This window comes from Macrotis lagotis, chromosome 8 (assembly GCF_037893015.1).
Source record: "Macrotis lagotis isolate mMagLag1 chromosome 8, bilby.v1.9.chrom.fasta, whole genome shotgun sequence".
Classification (NCBI taxonomy): domain Eukaryota; kingdom Metazoa; phylum Chordata; class Mammalia; order Peramelemorphia; family Peramelidae; genus Macrotis; species Macrotis lagotis.
Genome location: NC_133665.1, coordinates 173,175,840 through 173,201,044, shown reverse-complemented (window position 1 = coordinate 173,201,044; position 25,205 = coordinate 173,175,840). Strand labels below are relative to the sequence as shown.

At 37.0% G+C, this 25,205-nt stretch overlaps 1 long non-coding RNA gene across 2 annotated transcripts in view; it reads right to left on the bottom strand.

Moving 5' to 3' along the window:
* The window catches only part of LOC141496355 (uncharacterized), a 686,762-nt gene that overhangs the window by 550,525 nt on the left and 111,032 nt on the right, over window positions 1–25,205 (bottom strand). The window lies entirely within an intron of this gene.

Genomic DNA, 25,205 nt, shown 5'->3' with positions numbered 1-25,205 from the left:
AGTAAACATCCTTCAGAGTCTCCCGACAAACAGAGAATCCTGTGAAAATCAAATTCATCCAACCCGCTGGCACATCCCAGAGCCATGATTTACCAGGAATCTTAAACTCCTAGGGAGCTGAGTCACTGAGACCTAAAGACCTACCCAACATCAGAGGCAAAATCTAGGTCTTCCTAGATACAAATCCTAGTTCATCACAATAAATACCAACAGCATTAGATCTCATAATGTTGAAAAAAAGAAGGCAATGTCCTTTGAAATAAAATTCTAACTGGGACATCCGGAAAGGCTTTCCAGAAAAGCTGCCATTTTAGCCGAGTGTTGAAAAAAGGTTAGACTATCACTAGATAGAGGTCATCATGGTGACCAGCTTCAATGATACAAATGTCATCATATGAAAGACAGCCAGACTTCTCTTTGTAATCAAAGGCCAGAGCTAGGAGCAAGGATGGGGGTGGGGGTGGGGTGGGAAGGTAATTTAGACTCCATGGAGGAAAAGGCTTTCTAACAATTACATCCCCCCCCAGTAAGTACAATGAGTTATCAGACAAGGGAATAGGTTCCTTTTCATTGAGGGTCTTCAAATAAACTCTGAAAGCCCATGTTCCAGATCTAGTGTAGTGAGACTCATTATGGAATGAATGAATGAATGAAATAAAAGATGAACAAAATGTTTGTAGAAATAATGAAGAAAATAAGAAATGAACAAAATGACTGTAAAATGAATGAATGAAATAAAAATGAACAAAATTATAGTATAATGAATGAATGAAATAAAATGAAGGAAAAATGAAGGAAAAAATGGAGGAATGAAAGAAATAAGAAAATGAACAAAATAATTTTAGAATGAATGAATAAAAGAGGATCTATTAAACTCTGGACCAGATATATACATGTCCTTGCTCCTAGCTCTGTCCTTTGATTTCAGAGAGAACTCTAGCTCTCTTTCATATGACGACCTTTGTATCATTGAAGCTGGTCACCATGATGACTTCTGTCTAGAGATAATCTAACCTTCCTCCAACACTCAGCTATATACTTCTGAAGTTCCTTCCAATTTGAGTGATTCTGATGCAGTTCAAATTCCTTAATTTATCAGATTCCTTATTTTAACATCAGAAGAGAAAGAGGAGAAAATTTGCTTAGGAGTTTCTCCTTGTGTCCCCTTTTCTGATTTATTTTAGGTCTTAGAAAAGCAAATGATGACTTCCTTCTTAAAAAGAAGAAAATTATTAAAGGGTCAGAGTAGTTAGGTGATGTCATAATACAACCCCAAAGGGTTGGGCCTGGAGACAAGGAAACTTATTTCCTGAGTTCAAAGCTGGCTTCAGACATTTAGCAGCTATATCATTCCACCCTGTGTGCTCAGTTTACTCATTTGCAAAATGAGTTGGAGAAGGAAATGGCAAACCACTACTATATCTCTCCCAAGAAAACTTCAAATAGAATCACAAAGAGCCATATACAATTGAAAAACAACTAAATAACCAAAAATTAAAGGCTTATACCCAGCTTATATGTACAATATTTTTTCAAGTTGTTTCTTCCATGTGAAATCCATGATAGCAAAAAACTCTCCTCCCCACACACACATCTTTCTTTGTTTTCTGAGGACTTAGTACATTTTTGGCAGAAAATACTTAATAAATATTTTTGACTGATTGAACATAATGAATTCCCAGATAATGGAGAGGAAACTCCATCTCTCAAAACAAGTCAGCATCATCACTGTAAATTTAGTCTTAGATCCTCATCAAGACCACTGAGAGATTAAGTATCAAAGGCTAGACTTGAATCCAGCCAGGTCTTTGTGGTTCTACTTTGCTTTCGATATGCCTCAGTGCTTCCTTTTCAAAAAAAGGACCATCTGTCCTTAATATTCACACTACAGAAATTTGAATATTCACACTATTTGAATCAAGTATCTCCTAGATTATATACATTGGAGAAAAGCTCAACATTTATGGCAAGAATTGAGAATTATTCCTCTTTTCTATAGCAGACCACCTTTCCCTCTAAAGGGAATGGGGATCTCCAAGATTGGGGAAATCTGTGAATGATACTCTGTGGAAAGATAAAAAATGACCTTCTATTTTTCCCTTTTAAAACTTACCGAACTAGGTCTTATATATCTTGTTTTTTTTTAAATCTCCTAACAGGTACCATGTTATCACTGAACATACAAAACCAGACACATCATGGTCTGTGTGTCTTCAATAACCTTTCAATCTAATAGAAGGAGGAAGGGAGGGAGAAATTATCCAAGAAATATAACAGGCAAGTAAGAGATATAGAAAAATTCAAGCAAAGTAGTGAGAGAAATGCAAGAAGGGGAAGCGATACTATTTACCTTGGGGGAAAGAAGGGATGGGAGATCAGGCAAGACTTCACAGCGAGCTCTACTGAACTGAAAGGTGAGACTTCAATAAATGGAATCCAACTTCAGCAAAAGCATAGATATTGAAGAGGTCAAAAAAGGCCAAATGAAGAGTGACCCAATTCGTCTGAAATATGCAACAAATGATGTGAAGAACTGTGTCATGCAAGAAGACTAGAAAGGTTGGCTGAAGTCAGATTAGCTGTCCTCAGATGTCAGAGTCAGAAGTCTATTAGAAGAATGCCTAGATCACAGGAGTATGATTGAGCAACAGTGGTGAGAGTAGCGATGGACTAGAGATAGGAAGATGAGTTAAGAGGCTAGAAGACATACACAGATGAATGGAAAGAAGAGTAAATGAATATATAGAGGGTACCTAATATGTGCCAGTTACTGTGCTAAGCACTTTACCAATATACCTCATTTGATCCTCACAATGACCTTGTGAAGTAAAAACTATTATCCCAATTCTTTCAGCTGAAGAAAATGAGGCAGATAAAGGTTAAGGGAATTTTCCAAAGTCACACAATCAGAAAGTTTCTGAGTCCAGATTTATCTCAGGGCTTCCTGTGTTCAGGTCAGTGCTCTATCCACTGAACTACCTGGACTTATGGATGGATAGATGGACACATAGGTAGTAGATGATAGGTAGACAGATTAAATAATAGATAGATAGAGATGATGGCTAGAGAGATATATAGAGATAAGATAGAGGTGATAGATGGATACAGTCATATATAGAGATGACAGATATATAGATACATACATTCATACATATAGATTATGATAGATAGATATAGAGATATAGAGGCCTTTTTAAAGGACATATGATATGCAAGGCTCTAGAAATAAAAATTAAAAGATGATAGTTCCTGCCTTTAAATGGTTTACATTTTAATAGCAGAAGAAGGCACATATGAGAAGACTAGGAAAAGGGAAGAAGGAGATTTTTAAGCAACACTTTTGGAGATTGCCAGAAAAATCACAAGTGCCTGTTTCAAAGTAAGTAGGATGCAGGGTCACCCCACAGAGGGAGGAGATCAAAGGGTAGTGAGGTGGGGAAGGGAGTGGAATATGGCCTGAATGTAAGTAAAACAGTGAGGAGATGGCCAATAAATAGCTGATAAGCATAGTATCTGGAGTGAGGAAGAGTTGAGTTCAAATTTATCTCTAAATTCTTAACTGTGTGAACCCAGGCAAGTCATTTAACCTCTGCATGCCTCAGTTTCCTCAAGAGTATGGTGAAAATGATAATAGCACCAGTCTCCTAGGATTGTTGTGAGGTTAGAATGAGAAATTTATTAAGAGCTTTTAAGGTTTAAAGTGCTTATCCAAGTAGGTATTATTATTGTTATTATTATTATTAATTTATTTGGTATATCTCTTATATTTAATGATCAATATATGCATTCTTTCCCATGCAGTAGCATGTATACTCCACGAAGATAGAGAAGTTTTATTTTTGATCTTAAATCATTTGTCATTTTAAAAAACTGGTCATTGTTATAGTCAAGAGCAAGGGGCTGGTGTCAATTATGGAGCATCAGGGTTTACGGCCACAACCCTGCTGTCCTCAGTGGTGGCTGCCTCAAACACTCTTGAAATGTAGATCTGGTTCCTATCCTCCAACTCAATTCTTACTTTTCAGTTCTGGAATCAGAATCAAATCATCTCAGTCACTGCCCTGGGAGAGTGCATGTCTGGTGACACACATCTGTACTCTCTATCCCTTTGACTGACCAAACCCAAATATCCCTTCCTGGACAGTACCCCTCACCAGGTTCATCTCCCTTATTAGAAGGGAAGTTCACTGAGGGCAGGACTCTCATCACTCCTATAGTTGGATCTCCAGGGCTTTGCACTAATAAATGACTTTCTAGTCATACGTTTACTTTTATTCATTCAAGTTCATTATAGGCACTGGAAGAAAGGAAGTGAAGAACCCCAAATAGAGGTAAGTTTCCTCTTCACTTCTACATTTGTAACTCCAAGATTTCACATTTAATAAATAGCTTTCCATTCATTCATTCATTTACTTTTTGTTTATTCAAGTTCATCATAAGTGCTCTTGGAGGTAGGAAGAGAAGAACCCAAAATATAAAGTTTTCTTATATAAGAAAAAAATATACAGGTTAAAAAGGGAGGGGAGAAGAAGGGAATAGGAGGGAAAGGAGAGAAGGGGGAAGCAACAGGAGAAGAAAGGAAGAAGAAAAGGAAGGTTAAGAGGAATGGGAAAGAGAGGAGAAAGAGAAGGGAAAGAGAAAGATAAATTCCAATCACAATCAGAATCACTTTTAGAATATACTCATTTTTGTCTGCTGAATGCTAGCTCCAGACATTAATAAACCATGATGACTACAATACAAATACTCTGTCACATACTCCAAGAGTTTATCACACAGGAAACAGTGAGGAAGACTTTCTCTACACCCCCAAGGAGGAACAGTTGACCCCAATAGACAGAGCATGAAAAGTCACAACTTTTAGACATCAAACATGTGAAAAACTTAACTGGTATAAATTTCCCTTAACTACTTCGTCTAGTCTTTCTAAAACCAATTATTTGTGTTTCATCTTTTCTTCAAATATTAAAAAACTTGAAATGTAACTTCTAATCCACTTTCCACGTGAATGAAATGTGAGCTCTTGTCTTCCATCTGTGACTTCTTCTCTCAAACTTAATTTAAAATTTTTTCCTGTTCCTTTCCTCCAGATAGATCTTCTTCATCTGCTGGTGTTTTCTATATTGCTGCTCCCAGCATGTCCCCAATTACATCTCTCTTGATTTGGCATCTAGACGCTGATGTCTTATCAGTTACAATGCTGTGTTCTATAGAGCATTAACAGGCTGCAATATGGGGGGGGAGGGGAAATTCATAGAAAATCCTTTTCTGATACCCTTCCTCCAATGATAAAGTTTATTATTAATTTAATACATGGTTAATGAATTACAAAAGAATGGGTTTTTTACAAGGAATCAGTGCATAAAGGATAAGGAAAAAAAGTAATCAGCTGGTTCTCTACCTGGGAACATGAAAGCACTTTCATTTAAGACACATTATTTCAATTGGTATGTTTTTTAGTCCAGACAAAAAAGGAAAAATTGGAAAGTTTTGGGAAAAAAATCTAAAAGAAGTTTGTATTCTAACCTATTCAATCAAAATGTTTTCATAAAAAAAGAATCAAAAACCACCTCATTTCAGGTCTGTTAAAATTCCAAACCTACTCTGATACAATGAAGTCCAAATTATTATAGTTTTATAGTTGAAAACAGTTCAAGAAAGAAAGATTGTTTTTCTTAAAGAAAGACTTAAATGTTTGTGATTTTGTTGTTGTTACCTACTTTCTTTAATGGATACAAAGGTTCAGTACATAAAGATTCACTGAATGCTTCAATGTGTGGATAATCTTCAAATTATCTGGCATGTAGGAGGTATATAGCAGTAGGTTCTGAATGCATTAAAAAAATTGAACAATAAATGACTCAATTCTTAAAAAGATGGTTTCGAGTTATTTCAAATAGTTTTACTAGTTGCACTTTGGATGACATCTATCTTTTCTCCAAGATTAAAAAGGTAAATACAAAGGGTTGTTATGAATATTTTGGTACAGGTGGGATGACCTTTTCTACTTTCAATGTCTCTGGGTTACATGCTCAGTCTTGGGAGATCTGGGTCCATGGTATATAGATTTTTACTTCTTTTCTCAAATTATTTCATATTATTTTGCACATTTGTTAATCAAAGTCACAGCTCTATCAACATAGTATGAATCAGTGTTCTCTTTTTCCATAATCCCTCCAATGGACTTGATCATCTTTGCCTTTTACCATTACTATTGTTAGTGATTTGAAATAATCTCTCTTTTATACTGCTAGCTTCTAGTCCAGTCCCTGTTATTGAAGGGGAGAAATCTTTATAGAGTAGACACTCATTTTCTTCATCTTTTTCATCACCACTAGAAATAACTGCTGACCAGCTATTATCAGCAAATAGATAGGTACAATCCTAGATCACCCTTCCTGCTTTCCACCCAGCCCTCAGAAATATTATCTGGAGAGGAAACTCCTATGGAGATGCCAGCTATCCCCACCAACTCTCAACCAGCTGCCATCCACAAGGCATGACACCAGCCTATCTGAGGTGGCAGGACTCCCTAAGGGAAAGACAGGAGGCAGGATGGGCTACACAAATGCCATCTTGATGACCATGGAGGGATCAGTCCAGGATCCTGAGGATAGAGATGCTCTCAGTCATTATCCTGCAAATCCACCTCTGTGAAGATGCTAGAAGACTCAGAAAAGAAATTCTCACCACCAAAGTCCTTGGCACTACCCAGAGGTTTAAACATAAAGAAGAGGTATCACCATCTGTTTTTTTTTTTCATTTCCCCTAAGGATCATGGTACCTTTCTAACTGACTTTTAGCTGAAACCTTGATATTTTTCATCTAGTCCAACTCCATTGCAGGAAGCAAAATCAATCAGTCAACAGTTAGTCAACCAATATTTAATAGCCACCAACCAATAGCCAGGCACTGTACTGAGGATACAGAGAAAGGTAAAACTCAAAACGCTTACAGTCTAATGGGGGAGACAATATGCAAACCATGTTATATAAATAAACTATATGAACAGGGTAAGTCAATGATAAACAACAGGGAGAAGGTTCCTTGCAGAAAGTGGGATTTGAAGGAACAAGGAAGATTAAGTTACTTAGTCAAGGTCACAAAGGAAATAAAGATGAATTTTGGTCCTCTGATTCCAAACCCATGATATCTCATGTAATCATTCTTTGGCTCAAGACTTAGAGACTTAAGGATCATGATAATTTTCTTGTACATCTCTGTGCAGATCTTAGCATGTTTAAAGCATTTTTGATACTTGAATTAGCTTTCAGTCTGTCAGTCACTGAATCATGTCATTCCAAGCTAACCTAGGAGTAGGATTCAGCAAGTATTTTTGGTTTATTGTTGGTATGTTAGACTGGGTGGAGGAAGGGGAAGGAGAAGGAAGGGAGAACAGAATCTTGCTTTCCCTTGGTTAGAATTCTCCACCTTTTCCAAGTGCTCCTCATTTGCCTCATCCAGGAAGCCTTCCCTGACTACGGCCTGCCCTTCCTCCAACTTCTACAACTTCGCTATTGCGCACCCTAAGAAACAAGTACATATTACTTTAGAATACTTATTAATTGTCCACCTAAACCTTAAGCTTGTTGATGGGTATGTGAGCCCAGCCCATCCAGGTTATAATAGGCTGCCTGAAGGAGTAGACAGAGAGCTGGCTTCAGAGTCAAGACGATTTGGCTCCAGGTCCAGCCTTTTCTCGATACTGTTTCTGGCCAAGTCACTTCACCAATCAACAATCCTCTAAGACTAGAAATGTCAGAGGGATATAATAATAGAGAGGATTTCCTCACCTGGAAAAAAAATTACACAGGTCCACTCCCTCTCCTTACCTTCATAAAGGAGACTGAGGATAATGAAAAGACATCCTCTTTGGAGCATCTAGTTTGGGCTAGGTGATACAGCAGATGGAATATTACAACATACACTAGTCATATAACCTGGGCAAGTCCCTTAACTCCTACTAGACTCAGTTTCTTCATCTTAAAGTGGGGAAGATAATTGAACTTACTTTTGAAATCTTTTCTGGGGATAAGATGAGATCATGAAAGTAACAGCAGTTGGCAAACCTTAAAAGGATATATAAAAGTCCACTGTTGTTTTAACTACCCAGAATCTCCCAGCTGTGGCACAAATGGGATTTTTAGCAGATGTCTTCCCAAGTCTTTCCATTACTCTGTGGAACTGCTGGAGCCAGGTCTAAACCATCCAGAGAGAGCCAAATGTGAACTTTTCAGTCAGATTGGGACTTGGTGTTTTATTTTGTTGATGGTTGAAACTTAAGCAAGTGATGGAGGAAATGTTAATGGTGCTGATTAAACTTAGAAGGGTATGCTGTGAGCATGTTTCTACTATGCTTTTAAACATTTATCAGCATACTCAGAAAACAGGGCTGGAACAGTGACTCTTGGATGTTTTCCAGAATACAAGAACTGAGAAGCTCTTCTTGACACAGAGGATTGAAGAATTATTTTGTCTTTCATAGTAAGTCAGTTTTCCCTAAGCTATCAAAGCCTGCATTGATTCTACAATCGGGGCCAGCTCATTTCAGGTCTCTCTACACCTGTGTCTCTCTGAGAACCAAAGGAAGCATTCAAAATCACCACCAAGACACCCGTTTAAGCCTCTTTACTCTGTTGATTTCCAACCACTTAACTACTTGGGATTTTAAGAGACTTTTCTACTTGGAACAGAATAATACACTCGACATGTTTTGGAAAGAAAAACATGTCTTGGGGTTGGGGGTAGAGAAGAAGTAAATTAGTTTAATTTTCTTTTTAATCTTGGGAAATTGAAGGTTATCCAGAACAAGTTTTTTTACCTTTCTAATGTAGGTTCTACTTGAAAGTCATTCAAAAGATTTTCTCAGTACATAAGTATCAATTCTTTACATAACTCCTATTTTTAAAAACTATATTCTCCCTCAAGAAGAAAATAATATCTTGTCCAGCTGTGACCTGTACAGATTCTGAGGTTGTGGAGAGAATGGTCCTATACTCAGAATTATTCTCTGAGCATCTTTCTAATTCTGCCTTTCACCTCACAATAAATGTGTGACTAAGTAAGGTCCTTGAAGGCTACCAGATCAAGGTTGGCAATCTCAGAACACATCTGGCTCCTTGGGAATTTCTTGAGACCAACCGTGATTTCCCTGACTGTGGGATCTAATTGTGGGGAGAGACCTGCTTGCTTCATGGGGAAATGACTGCCAACATTAAACTTTGATCTCACTGCTGAACTGAGAAAATGAAAAGATGACTATTGATATCCAAACAGCAAAAATAAAAAATGCTCTTTTTTTGATACTGGCTTTTGTTCTGGTTGGTGAAGCTTGAAATAATAAGCATGTCCTGCTTTGCAACTATTAAGGAGGAATGAATGCAAATGGTTGAGAATTTTGGGAGGCCTTTTAGCTAAGAAGTGAATGGGTCAGGTCTTCCTAGTATATGTGCTGCTCTCCAGGAGTCAATCAGGTACTTAGCAATCTTGTACCATGAAGACACCATTAACAAATGAAAACTGTCCTTATTTTAAAATTGCAAAGAATATCTGAGGGAGGGAAAGCTGCAAGATGAAGGTCATGGAGATTATGAAAAGTAGCACTGGTTTGAGAGAAGAAGGCTGAATCTAAACCATACTTCAAATCTCATGATTTAATCAGGGTCCACCAACTGCTGCTTGGGAAAAAAATGAAAATGTAATAACCTTTCCACACAGATCTCAGAAGGTTAATGGGAAGCTAATTAGGACCATTTAGAGAGGTGGAAAGAGTGCCAGGCTTGGAGTTGGGAAGACTCATCTTCCTAAGTTTAAAACTGGCTTCAGACACTTCCTGGCTGTGTGACCCTGGGCAAGTCACTTAACCCTTTTGCCTCAGTTTCTTCCTCTATAAAATGAACTGGAGAAGGAAGTGGAAAATCACTCCAGTATTTGTGCTAAGAAAACCTCAAATGGGGGTTACAAATAATCAGATATGACTGAAAATGACTGAATAATAACAGCAATAATGGACAAAAGTAAAACTACATATATATATATATTTATATATATATGTATATATATATATATATATATATATATATATATATATATATATATATATATATATATACACATTAATGGAACACTCTTCTTGGATTCCTTTAAGATTTAACTCAAGTTCAGAAGACCTTTCCAAATCCCCATGAAGCTGCTAATTCCTCTAAGGTTACCCTCCACCTCTTCCAGATTGAGTTGCCCTTGTATGTTCCAATGAATACAAGAGGTTTCCCTTGTTAGAATATAAGTTTCTTGAGCCACCCAGCAAATAAACAGCAAGCAGTTAATAAATGGTGAATGAATATGTTATGTCCTTTGGGAATAAAAAATAAAAATGAAAGCAGTCCCTGCCTTCAAGGAAATTACAATTTACTCTATTTACAAGAATAAAAACTCCATACACAAAATAAAAACAAAGCAATAGAAAAGGGGAGAATAGGGGAGCATTCCTACCAGCTAAGCCTTGAAGGAAACTAAGGAATCACAACTGAGGCTGGGGAAGATGGGCTGCTATCTGCACTGTGGGAGGGAGCATTCAAATTAGAACATAACTCTTCAAGAGTACTACTACGAGTAACCTTTTATCAGAGGTAACTGGTTGGCACAGTGAGAGAATGCTGGGTCACCAGTGGGAAGACCTGAGCTCAAATTTTGTCCCAGACGCTATATGATCCTGATCAAGTCACTTAGCTTCTGCCTGCCTCAGTTTCCCTATTGGTACAACAAGGATCTACTTCCCAGGTCTTTTGTGAGGGTCAAATGAGAGAATGTTTGTCAAGTGCTTACTTAGTTCAGAGTTTGGAACATAAATAGGGTCTTAATAATGCCAATTTCCCTCTCATCAATCCTCCCTATCTAAAGCACCATATAGCTGTCCCAACATTACCTACTTCCTTCTGCTGCTCATCTTTATACCCTGCCTGGGCAGCTTGCACATATATACACTCACTATACTCATGCCAGTTTCAGCTCTAACTCTGGAACCAATAATCAAATCTACATTGCCATTCCTAAAAAGCAATACTTACCCACTCGCTGCCCAGTGGTTCCTCTACCAGAATTCCCACTCTGAAAGCTCCCTCCCTGGCTGTTATTCTCCTCTTTGTGTTATTAGAATATTAGAATATTCTTATTAGAATATAAATTCCTGGAAGGCAAGAGGTGTCTTGTTTATTTTGTTTGTTAGGTTTTTTTTTATCTCTAGTGCTTCGTTGTGCCTAGCACATAGTAAACTCTGAAAAGATGCTTTTTTATTCATGAATAAATTCCATTTTTCATTCAACTGAAGAAGGACATTGCTTAGTCCAGGGATAGGGAACCTTCGGCCTATTGACTGTATTGGCCAAGGCAGCTACAAGAGGGGACTCCAAATTCAATAAATCTAGAAGTTTTTTGGGATGACTTAATTAAATGTTTGACCAAATACAGCTTGTAATTATTATAAATATCCTAATAGCCCTTAGCAGAAAAAAGGCTCCCCCATCCTGGCTTAGTCCCAAACAAGGAAAATTAGAGTTCACTTCTCCAGTGAGTTAGACACACAGGCCTTTTTCATACTCCAAAATATTTCTTCCACTCTTGTACCACATGATCTTCTTGACCTAAAGGATTGGCCTCGGGGAAAATCTGACAACCTCAAACACAGACATTTCAATCAACCACACACATTCATCATTTTTGTTGTTGTTTTTCTGCACCTGTGCTTTCATTGGCATGGGGAATTCCTTGGTAAGAAAACTCTACTAACTCAGATCTGCACCAGGTCTCCAACTAATGAGTTTTGGGGGATTGTCTGTGGAGGTAGTACAGGGGTCACAAGTCATTATGTACCAGAAGTGGTCTTCCTGATTTCAAAGCTAATTCTCTCACTAATGCAATACATGTAAAACAGGCCATATACCTTTCTTTAAAGACCATACATTTTTAAAACAGGAAAGCAAGGTATAAGCAAATGCACAATAAATATGAGCCTGAAACCCATTAGTACTATCTGCTTTGCAGAGGTCAGGGAAAAAAAATGATGCTGGAATTACATATTAAGTCTTCTAGTCAGACTATATGCCAGACTCACAGACTTTGGACTTGAATCTAGTTTTCTTAGGTCTCACATCCATGCTCTAGTCCTCTTGCTCAGCATTCCCCTCTTTCAGAGATTGATCCTCATGGGCTGTCTCTAAGTGAGGGGTGTTACCTCACATGGGAAGAGTTGAATCAGTAGAAAACATCATCACAGCTGAAAGAGTTAATAGATAGCTCTGCCTGGTTGCCTTGGCGAATAAACACAGCCAGGTAGGTGATCCTAAAGTAGAACACCCAGTGATCTGTCTGGCCTAAAAGGAACACACATTTGAGTGTAAGTGAACACCCCTAGCAGCCTTGCTCTGGAGAAGATAGTGTGGGTGTGTTGCAGGTCTTAAAAGAAGCATATTCACAAAGCCGAGCTGGCAAGCTTACAGCATGGCAGCCCACGCTTGGCTCTCAGCCAATGCCATTTGCTTTTCATATGTAAGAGTACAAAAAACAGGGGGGAAACCCTTATCCTGCCCAACTTTGTAAAAGCAATTTACTAAAACTTTAGAAAAATTGCAAATAAATTCTATTTTCCATTAAAAAAAAGAAAAGAAAGAAAAGTATCAGCCATGGCTCAAGAGACATTATTTGCAGGTCAGCAGCCCATTAAGGGAAAAAAGATGTGAGAGCCTTGAAGGAACCATCTGATCCTGCTTCTTTATTTTCTGATATATATATATATATATATATACACACAGTTTCAACTTCATATTTTTTTTAGTTTATGTTCTCGGAGAAACAATGAATATTCAATTTCCTATTTTCAGAAGACAATTCTTAGTTATCCCAAGGGCTAATTATACAACTTGTACATTTTCCAAGCTCTTGGGTCTCCTTCTTTCTGTTTCCTGCTTCTTGGGTCATTTCACCAATTCTAGGTGCCTCTGCCAGAAGTGGATGGGGGTAGGAAAAAAAAAAGGTTAACTAAGTCAATTTGGGGACTCATTAGTAGCTCTGATGAGTCTTGGCTGAAAAGCCTTATAAAATGAAACATGGAGATAATCAGGGGGTGCCAGAGGATGAATAGAGGAGCCTGGAAAGACCCTGGACCAATGATATCAAGACTGTTAAATGTTCAGCAGGGGAAGAAGCTGATGGAGAAATTGGGCTGATAACAAAAAGAGTGTAGTTACATTAAAGAAATAAGCAAGATCCAAAAAAGCATAAGACTGAAGCTCTAGGTGGTTAGATAACCTGTGATAGAGAGAAGGCAGAACTGTGACAAGGGAAAAAATGAAACTCCACCAAGGACAGAAATCCTTCCACTTTTGTCATCCAATGTTGCTGCTGCAGTTGTTGAGTTGTTTTCTGTCATATGTGATTCTTAATGGCCCTTTTTGGGGTTTTCTCAGCAAAGATAGTGGAATTATTTGCCATTTTCATCTCCAGCTCATTTTACAGATAAGGAAACTGAGGCAACCAGGTTTAAGTGACTTGCCTAAGGTCATACAAATAATACATATCTGAGACTGGATTTGAATTTAGATCTTTCTGAATTCAGGCCTGACATTTTATCTACCATTCTATTGTACCTATCACACATAATGACTTAATAAATGCTTGAGGACTGATTGACTTCTGGACTCCTTATTGTGCTGCTATTTACTCTACCAAAAAGGAAAATATTTGCATTGGAAAGGACTGAACAATAAATAGTTAATGGGTAGCTGATTTTCAGTGTAAGTATGGATAAAATACAAGCAGGTGAATTGCAAGGACAAGGATTCTAAGAAAATAAGATGATAAGGTCAAGGATCACAACAATAAGGGCTGGGGATTCTAGGTAATCCTCCCTGAAGACTTCAAGTAACTGAAAGAACTGGAAGATGGACCACTATCTGGGGTCTTTGAAAGTTTGCAGAAAAGTTACATAGGCATGGAGAAGCACCAATGGTTTTCCAAAAAAAAAAGAGAAGATCCTTTCAAAAGCATCTCAATCTCCCCTTCAAAAAAAGTAGTCTACAAACAATAGGCCTGTGTAATTAGCCTCAAATGCTGGGGGAAAATATTCTAGAATACATCATTTTAAGTCAAGGGAAATCAATCAACATATATTAATCACTTACTATGTTGCCAGATAAAAAAGAAGGCAAAAAAAAGCAGTGCCTGCTCTCAAAGAGCTCAATCTGACAGGAGATAATGTCAACAATGAAGTTCAAACAAGATAAATACAGAAAACACTAGGGATTGTCACAGAAAGAAGGTACAAATATTATGGGGAACCAAGAAGGGCTTGCTGCAGAAGGAATGATTTTACCTGAGACTTGAGAGAAGCCAGAAGAGAGAGATGAGGAAGGAAAGCCTTCTAGACATGGGAGAACAGGATGAAGAGGACAGTGACCTAGATTATAGAGCACATAAATGGAAGAAGCCAGGAAAGCCTTATCAATGGTAAAATAAGGGAGCAGGTGCTCTCCGAGGTCCTGAAGGTATACCTGATGGAGGCTGATGATGAGGCTAGGCTCAAATCTGTAAAATGGGTTTTCTTAGGAAGTAGATCGAAAAGATTAAACACGTTGTCAATGGATATCTAGTAAGGCTTTCTCAGAAGAAGTATAAATGAACTCAACTCTTTCTATCTCCAAGGCTGACGCTCTCCATGATCAGATTCTGCCTTATTGATCCGAGTGTGGGGAAAAGTTGAGAAAAGGAGATAGCATTATAATTATGATGCTGGTTTGCCTCAATGGCTTTACCTGACATAGTTGGCTAATGCTTGGTCAGTGCATCTTTGCAAGAATGTAGGCTCTGACAATTAAGAATTTGGGCATAAATAATGTTTTTCCTGAAGAGACAACTAGGATATATTTCTAGGAAAGGAAAGGAAAAAGGACTCTGTTGTCAAATGACTTCATCTAAATAGTGCAGGAAGAATGAAGATGATGAGATATGCCAGAACTAAAAAAAAAAAAACATGCCAGCAAAACCCACAAAAGTAACCCGAATCAACAAAAAGCAGAATAAAAGGCGAAGGCTAATGTAATGAAGATCTTAAACTCATTACATACCCAAATTTAAATCTGATTGTGAATTTATCTTGTATTGTTTTTTATTTGGAGGCTCACAGTGATGCTGGAGGTAGGAGGAATAACTTAATTTAGGGAGTAATTTGGGGCAACCACTCCTATCTTCTCTGATAATGGGAGAAAGGGAAAAATAATGAGAAGCAAGAACATAAGCACAGAGGACCAGAGTAGGATCAGTTTTCCAAAGAAAAACAAGTATTTAATCACATCACTGATACACTCAAGGGTCTGGTTTTAGAAGAGGATGGTTAGACAATGCCACTCTCTCAGTAATGGAGCCAGTTGGTAATTAGTTTAGGCTCTGGAGGCTGGGATCATTAAAAAGATGATGACTGGACACTTGCCACCATCAAGATAATGTTTCTTAATAAAATTAGCTCAGTTCAATTGCATAATTTGGCTCCTGCCTATGGTTAGCCACCAAATAGCTTTTGGGATACTTGGGACATTGATAATAAAAACAGCAACAATAATTTTCAATGATCCACCAAAGAGCAAGCATAAGTAAGACAATGGTCTCTTGTTCTAAGATGAAAAGACAAGGATTCTAAGAAAATAAGATGATAAGGTCAAGATTACAACAATAAAGGCTGGGGATTCTAGGTAATCCTCCCTGAAGACTTCAAGCACAAGATCCTCCACTTTGTTTGGACCCAGTATTGAGTTTTCATCAGTGTAGGCAACTCAAGGGAATGAAATGCCTTCTTTTCTATGAATGTGAACTGGAAACTGCTCTGAACTTTATGGTGTTGCAGCAGGCTTTTAGTGATAGATTTCAGGGGCTGGTGAACTTGGATGGGAAAAATATTCTATCTTTATTTCAATATAAGAGGTTTCGTTTGTAATTCTATATATTTTACCTTAAGTCCACTGTTTTCATCATACTGTTAAAGGGGGCTCAGGAAGCAACACAATTTAAGAACCACCATCTAAAGGACCCTGAGAAATTCTGGGCCTTACCTCGGATTGCACAGACAGTATGTGTCAGCAGGCAAGATTTGAACCCAGATCTGCCTGCCTCCCAAGTTCACATTGTCTCTGCACCTTAGTACCTTTAATATTTAAGGTCGATGGGTGAATGAATGAAAACAACTCTTTAAGGTTTTAAATACTTTATCATGTTTGATTCTCCCAGCTGTCTGGTGAAGTTGGAACTTTAGGACTTATTCTCCTCATTTTAGAGAAGAGGAAAACCAAGGCTTGGAGGAGTCACTCAGCTAATAAGTAAGAAAGATGGAATTTGAACCTATTTGAGCTTATTCAGTGTTTGCATTCTATCCACTAATCCCTCTGTATTCAGTCAATAGTAGGAGTGACTAAATCAAGATATTGTTGCCAAAGTTATCTCTCTTTTTTTTCCCTTCCAGTGGAGGAAATGGGGAACCTGAGTCAGGGAAGCAGTGGTTGGGAAATATACTCTCCAAGGGAATCCTTTTAAGTTTCTTAAACTACAAGTGTTAACACCAATGTGGTTATATACTGTAGATTGCTATTTGTAGATGTAGCTGTCTGGGGTTGACAGAATCAATGAATGACCTGCAGACTTTTTGCAAGAGAGGGAGAACCCTTGGGGACCACAACAGCCACTCTTGTGGGGATGGGAGGATATCTGTGGATGTGCAAAGCTCTTTCCCACTCTTGGGCCTGCTGGGGCAGCTCTCAGAATTAAATCAGAGTGTATTATGTGCAAGATATAGGATCTGAGGTTTTCAAAGTGAAATAAGACAAGGTTCTGCCCCTCAAAGAGCTTAAAATCTGATTCTAATAGAAGGGAGCAAGATATTTAAACAAAATAGCTACAATGCAATGCAAAAGATGTAAACAGAGGTATGAGACAGAATCAGAAGGTTAGAATGAGAAGGGACCTCTAGTCTAGCCCCTACATTTTGTAAGTAAGAAAACTGAGGCAAAGCATCTTGCTCAAACCCACACAGAACTTAAACCTGATCCTCTAATTCTAGATCAATAGCAGGCTTTTCTTCAATGGGAGGGGCAGAGCTTCTTCCCTTATTAAGTGCCTACTATTGCCACAATATAGTTAAAATTATATTTTACAAGTATTAGATCATCACAATAATCCTGGGAGGTAGTTGCTATTATCCTTATTTTATAATGAGGAAACTGAGGCAGACAGAAGTTAGATGATATGCCCCAAGTCACAAAGTCACAAAACTGATAAATGATTGAGGCTACATTTGAACTCAGGTTTTCCTAATTCAAGAACTAGACCATGCATTTCACCATCTAGCTACTTTAATACACAACTAAAAAACTACGAGATCATTTTCAGCTAGTAATCAATAAGGGATTTTGATTTTAGCTTTTTTACTTGTTTGTTTTTTGCAAGGCAATGGGGTTAAGTGGCTTGGCCAATGTCACACACAGCTAGGTAATTATTAAGTGTCTCAGGCTGCATTTGAACTCAGGTCCTCCTGACTCCAGGACCAGTGCTCTATCCACCGCACCACCTAGCTGCCCCCCCCCCCGATTTTTGTTTTAATGGATTTTTATTAGTGTGTTGTCCTTCTATCACAAAGATTTTCCTCTTTATCTTTCTACTCCTCACCCCCATAAAGTATCCTTTATAAAGGATTTTTAAAAACAGGAATAAAAGGAAAATATTTGCAAAACCCATAATACATATGAAAAACCTTACACTATATGCAATATTCCATGTCCTTGGACCAATTCTTGACCTGTAAAGATTATTTCAAAAGGCAAGTCAATGGAGGATAGATTGGAGATGAAAGACTTCAGAACCAGGGAGTTTAATTAGGAAAATTCAGGGAAAAGGTCACGATACAAAAAGACCATCACACAGTAATGAAGGCTCCTTTGGGTTTAGAAAATCTGAATATACAATGAATGCATATGAAGGATGATGAAGATATCAGGTGGGGTGAGGTATAGAATCTATGAAAGGAAGTCACAGCACACAAGCCTGAGAAATTAGATTGTAGCCAGACTGGGGGAACGTGAATGGCAGACCAAGAGCTAGGTCTGAAGATGGGGGCTTTGAGGTCAAGAGCTCAAAGGGTCCTCAGATAATCCAACTTTGCCATCCTACAGATGAGGAAACTGAGGCCTAATACAATGTACCTTTCTACTGCCTTTCCCATGTATACATGCTAATGGACAAGTTCAAGAGTGTCCAAGCAATTCATGTTGAAATTGAGGCAGTAGATATTCTTCATCCACTTGATCTTCTGTGTGTATATGTATGTATCCTTGTATATGAAATAAATATACATGGGAGTAGGAAGTTGTCAACCTCCTTTAAAATGATTAGATTTCTTCTATAAGAATCTATATTGAATTGAGGCTCAATGGAATCAAATCATTCATCCAAAAAGAAGAGGGTCTGAAGGACCTCTCCTATCCACATAGGATACATTCCTGAATTGGACTTTGTGCAGAATCTCTTCCATCACAGTGACAAATACTTTTCCTAACCAATTTGCCTCTTTGTTTTATGCCTCATATGATGAATATCCTTAGTGGGTCACTGAAAAGAATTTCTTCTATTATATCCTTCAAGGAATATTGAATGTTTCTGATGTAGTGATGGGAGACACCTTTTGGAAAAGTACCTAAATGATGGCATTTTGTTCTACCAAATAAAGGTTTTTTTCATAATCAACAAACCATAAACACAATGGGACTGTCTATTTTCCATATCCTTCAGTTAATTATGAAATGGTAAAGATATGGTCAATTGTACTTTGCTGTAAAAACATGCTTGTCTCTTCATTAATAATTATCTCACTGCATGCATAGCTGACTCACGAATATAGGTTTGTACTTAGTAATATTTTCTTGATCATCTTTAATCGTATTAATATGTTCGAGATTTTTTCAATGTTTTTGATACCGTACTCTCCATGCAGATATCTCATATAATGCTCTCATAAGCATCATCTCCAACACTGATATCATCTATAGAGAAAATTGGATCAAGGATCCAATCTAACTGAACTTCTTATTTTCTGTTCTCATTAGTATTATCTCTATACTACTTTATAAGCATTTCTTAAACTGGGATGTTACAATCTAAATATGGTGATTCCACTTTTCTAGAACAAGTTTACTAAAAAAAATTTCTGCAAATCCTTTCCTTTGTTCTTTTAGTCCTACTTCCATTCTCATCCTTGAATAACCTTAGCTGTTTATCTTGCCAAAATTTCTTTAAACTAGTTTTGCTGCCTCTCTCTGTTTATGAGATAATGCTGCTTATAATCATCCATCATCCTTCTTTTTAATATTTCACAAGTGAGTTCATATTCTAACCCAGTTTTGCCTTGGTTACCCAATTGGAAAGCAAATTTTACTAATACACTTTCTGGACTTTTTTTTGCTCCTCTTACCATGGCAATTGACATTTCAACTTCCAAATACAATTATTATAGGCAATATCAATTTTGTTTTGAATTTCCATTCCCATTTTATTCTTTTCAATTATTGGGGGGCGGTGTTAAGCAATCAGGGTTAATGACTTGCCAGGATCACAAACTAGTCAGTGTTAAAGTCTGAGTTCACACTTGAACTCAGTACTCTGAGTTGTTCTATCCACTGAGCATTCCAGCTGCCCCTTCTATATGTTTTTAAAAGTAGTTTGGAATTAACTTGCCTAAATTATACCATATCTTTACTGTTATTATTATTATTATTATTGATTCTCCTTGGTTTTTACCTATTCTGATGTCAGCTCTAATGAACTGAGGGTATAAATCTGTAAAGAGAACAGGCTCAGGGATGTTCTACAACAACACTAAGTCTTTTAAAATACAATCTATTTGATTTTTTGTTCTGTGATTTGGAGCTTCCCATGTCTGGTACCTTCAAATTCTTATTACAAAGAAAGGGTGCATAATAGAGAAGGATGAAGTTTCTTTGGAATATACAAGTCTTTGATTTTTCTCATTTGTTTTTCCCAAGCATAGATGACAAAAGTAATAAATAGTCAATGCTGGAGAGCATGCTAATGAGCTATTGGTTATTAGGAATTGGTCCAACTGATCAAGGAATTAATTTGTGAATATATAAGAAAAGTTATTATGTTGTTCATACCATTTGACCTGGCTCTTACCACTGGGAAGATATCTCTCAAAAAATCAAAAACAGAAAGAAAGATCCCATATTATACCAAAGTATTCTCAATAGCACTCTTTGTAATAGTGAAAAGCTGGAAAGAAAAAGGATACTCATCCATCAGGGAATGGCTGTAAGAATTGAGACATATGGATATAATGCAAGCCTATTCCATAATTCAAATTCCAATTACAACTCTTTAACTGACTCATAATCCTTAAATAATTCAGTTAACTAAAGTTCGTTTATCTAGGTTTCTTTGATTTTTAAAGGGATAATGTTAGTCACTAAAAAATCATTCAATGTGAAAACTGAAAGGTTCTTTAGAGGACATCTAAGCGAACCTTCCAGTCTCACAGCAATGACCCTACAACATTCTTTTGACAGATGATAATCCAACCTCTGCTTGAACATTTTTCATGACAGGGAGGTCACTACTTTACAAGACAGTCCTTTCCATTTTTAGACAGCTCTAAATGTTAAAAAAAAAAGTTCACCCTTAAATCAAGTTGAAATCTTCTTCCCTGTGACTTCCCAGCCATAACTTCTAATTGTCTCTCCTGGAGTAACACAGAAAAGAAAGTTTAATCCTGCCTTCACAGAAGTCTCTTAAATATTTTAAGAGAATATCATGGATCTTCTAAGTTTCCTTTTCTCCAGGCTAAACAACTTTAGCTCCTTTGTCTGTTATTAATACAACAGTAGAGAGAGAGAGAGAGAGAGAGAGAGAGAGAGAGAGAGAGAGAGAGAGACAGAGAGACAGAGAGAGACAGAGAGAGACAGAGAGAGACAGAGACAGAGACAGAGACAGAGACAGAGAATAGTAGTGATTGTAGTAGCAGTGTAATAGACCTAGATTCAGAATAAGGTGCAGCCAACTACCTCACCTATAGCTAAGTAGTACAGTGGATAGAGTACCAGGCCTGGAGTAAGGAAGACTCATCATCCTAAGTGCAAATCTGATCTCAAATATTTATTAACTTTGTGATCCTGGACAAGTTACCTTATCTGTACCTTAGTTTGTAGTAGCTAGTTGTTGTAATTAGGAGGAGGAGGAGGAGGAGTAAGAGTTGTTTTTGTTTAGGATGAAGAAGGAATAAGGAATAAAAAAGATCTGGATTCAAACTCCACCTAAGAGACTAACCATCATTTGATAATAATACCAATAATACTTTCCTCAGATGACAATTATGATGATGCTTTTTAGTGTGATGTTTTCAGTCATGTTGTCAAATGCCCTCATTGATGAGGAATATGGCATCAAGGTCAGATACTGAACTTATGGGAAATTCTTTAACCTGAACAGGTACAAGTCAAAAACTAAAGAGTAGGGAGTATGAATACATGATCTTCTGTTTACAGATGATGGTGCACTCAATCTAGCCTCTGAAGCTAAGATACAACAAAGTATGGATCAATTCTCTGCTGCTTGCACTAATTTTGGCCTAACAATTAGCACAAAGAAATCATAGGTGCTCCACCAGCCAGCAGGAACCATTGCTTACAGCAAATGGAGATGTTAGAATTCCTTGAAAAGTCCACTTACCTTGGTAGTATACTTTTCATAGATGTACACACTGATAAAGATATTGGAATTGCCAAAGTTAGCTCAGTGTTTCCTTTTTTGAAGGAAAGTGAGGAAGAGATAAGGTATTAGACTGACTACCAAATGGCAACCCTACAGAGCCATTGTGTTAATCTCATTGTCTACCTGTAAAATGTGGACAGTCCATCTGCAGCATTCCAGGGAACTGAATCACTTCCATTTAAACAAATTGTCTTAGGAATATTCTGAAGATCCCCTGACAGAAGATACCACATGCTGAGGTCCTTTCTCAAACTAAACTACCAAGCATTCAAACTCTACTAGAGAAAGCACAGCTACGATTGGGCTGGTCACATTATTCAAATGCCAAATACACATTCAACAAAAAAGACTACTTTATGGAGAATTCACAAGGAAAAGTGCTCTCATGGAAGTCAAAAAAATAACACAAGGACACTCTCAAGGTCTGTCTTAAGAACTTTGGAGTTGATGATACAACATGGGAGACACTGGCAGAGGACCTTCCAGTATGGCATGCCTTCATCAGAGTAGGTGCTGTGCTCTATAAGCAAAACAGCCATTGTAGCTAAAAAGAAATGTAAGATGTGCAAAATTATATTTATTCATGTTTGAAAAATACATGATCTCATTTGTTCCCCACAAAATCCAGTAAGATGGGGGCTATTTTAATGCCCATTTTGATATATGAAGAAACTAAGGTTAAGCCTGGGAAAGGGACTTCTTCAGGGACACACAGCTAAGAAACATCTGAATAAGGATTTGAACTCACAGGGCTTCCTACTTTTGAACTGAGTGTTTTATCTACTGTACCACTCTGACTTTCTAAAATTACTTCATTCGATGGTAAGAATGTCTGTATTACCTTGGAATTTACCCAATGGCAAGGTGGAAAAAATGGAGAGTTAGTTTCATTTCTATCTCTGGATCCAAAGAATAGTGACTGGAATATAGAAAGTGATTAATAAATGTTTCTTGGTGGCTAAGTGGCGTAGTGGATAAAGCATTGGCCCTGGAGTCAGGAGTACCTGGGTTCAAATCCGGTCTCAGACACTTAATAATTACCTAGCTGTGCGGCCTTGGACAAGCCACTTAACCCTGTTTGCCTTGCAAAAACCTAAAAAAAGTGTTTCTTGATTGATTCATAAAGAACCAGAGGGTTAAAACAGTCCAGAGTTATTTCAACTGTACATCATTTCTTTATCTTCTTATTTTTTGGTTTTGCTTTTTACTAGTTCTGATCTTATCTCTAATGACTCAAAAGTCTAGTACACAGACAACAGGCTCAAGGAGATTTGCATCGTTGCTCAGCTTTGGATGTTTCATTAGGAGACAGCATAAATCTGTGGATATATCACTGAACTCAGAATCTGAAGACCTGAGTACCTATCTTTGTGCTACTTTCTACCTATATGACCTTGGGTAAATCTCAGCCTCAGCTTCCTCATCTGTAAAAATGTGAAAATGACCACTAAATATGCTTCTATTTTCAGATCTATCAACTATGATATGATACTAAAATGCTCTAGATTTCATTTTCATTATCTGGAAAGTGGATATCACATGGTTGATTTGGATACATATGAGACCATGAGATCATATTTGGCACACTTTTAAGTGTACTCTTCTCCAGGAAAGCCACTTCAGGCTTTCTTATTTCCAATCTGCTAAGGCTTCCCTTAATCATGTATCACCCTAAAATTCATAATTAAAAGAAGCTAGAGATTTTTTTAAAAATGGTTTTTGAAGAGCAAAATAGGCAGATATTTTAATACAATTTCCTCATTGTAAAATAACATACCTGTGCTTACCTGAGGTATTCTAATATAATTACACATATCAAGATATTATTTTAGAGAGCTAGAAAAATAAAAGCCAATTCATTTGGATGAAGAAAAGATCAATGATAGCAAGGGAATCAATGAAAATAATCGAAAAGTATGTTTTTAGATCCATAGACCTGAGCATAAGTAATTTTGCTCACTGAAGTTTGATGTTGGTTTGACTGTCTTCCTCTATATTCTCCTACACCACAACTATTTCCCTCCCCTTTAGTCCTTCCAGAGGCAATAGTGCATACTAGAGAAGGGCTATTTTTTCTCCAAATTTGAGAATGAAAACGTCACATGCGTGATTATTTCCCCCTTTTTAAGACACCTGTTTATCACCTTGTTCAAATGTAAATGTTCCCCTCTGTTTTTGGAATAAATTCATTTTGTCATTTAAAAAAAAGAAATAGAAAGGTGGATTAATGGACTAGAATATGTACAAATCACATTATAGTATATGACCATAGTAATCTAATATATGATAAATCCAAAGATCCAAGCTTTGGGAACAAAAACTCTTTATTTGACAAAAAAAATGCTGGGAAAACCAGAAAATAATATTGCAGAGACTACCTATAGACCAATATCTTATATTGTATGGCAACATAAGGTCAAAATGGATACATGATTTACACATAAATGGTAGTATCACAGGCAAATTAAGAGAGTATGAAATGGTTTGTCAGATTTATGAATACAGAAAGACTTTAGGACCAAAGAAGATATAGATAGCATTACAAAATATAAAATAGATAATTTTGATTGCATAAAATTAAAAAAGGTTTTAGACAAACAAAAACAAAACAACCAAAATATTTGGAAAGTAGAAAACTAGGAGAAATTTTTGTAACAAATATCTCCAATGAAGACCTAGTATCTCAAATATATGGAGAACTAAGTCAAATTTATAAAAATACAAATTATTCCCCAATTGATAAATGGTCAAAGAATATAACATGAGGTCTTTAGACAGAAATCAATTATTTATAGTTCATAAGAAAAATGCTTGAAATCACTATTGATTGGAGAAATGCAAATTAAAACAACTCTGAGGTACTATCTCACATGTTTCAGATTGGCTAATATGACCAAAAAAGGATATAGCAGGGGATATAGGAAGACTAAGACACTAATGTATTATTTTTTTAAGGTTTTTACAAGGCAAATAGGGTTAAGTGGCTTGCCCAAGGACACACAGCTAGGTAATTATTAAGAGTCTGAGGCCAAATTTGAACTCAGGTACTCCGGACTTCAGCTGCCAGTGCTCTAGCCACTACACCACCTAGCCACCCCAACACTAATGTATTATTTATGGAGTAGTGAACTGATCCAATCATTCTGGAGAGCAAATGGGAACAATGATCAAAAGACTATAAAACTGTGTGTGTGTGTGTGTGTGTGTGTGTGTGTGTATATATATATATATATATATATATATATGTATATATATATGTATGTGTGTATGTATATATATATGTATATATATGTATATATATATATATATATATATATATATATATATATATATATATCTTTTGAATCAGTAATACCACTTCTAGGTCTATATACTAAAGAAATTCCAAAAAAAGG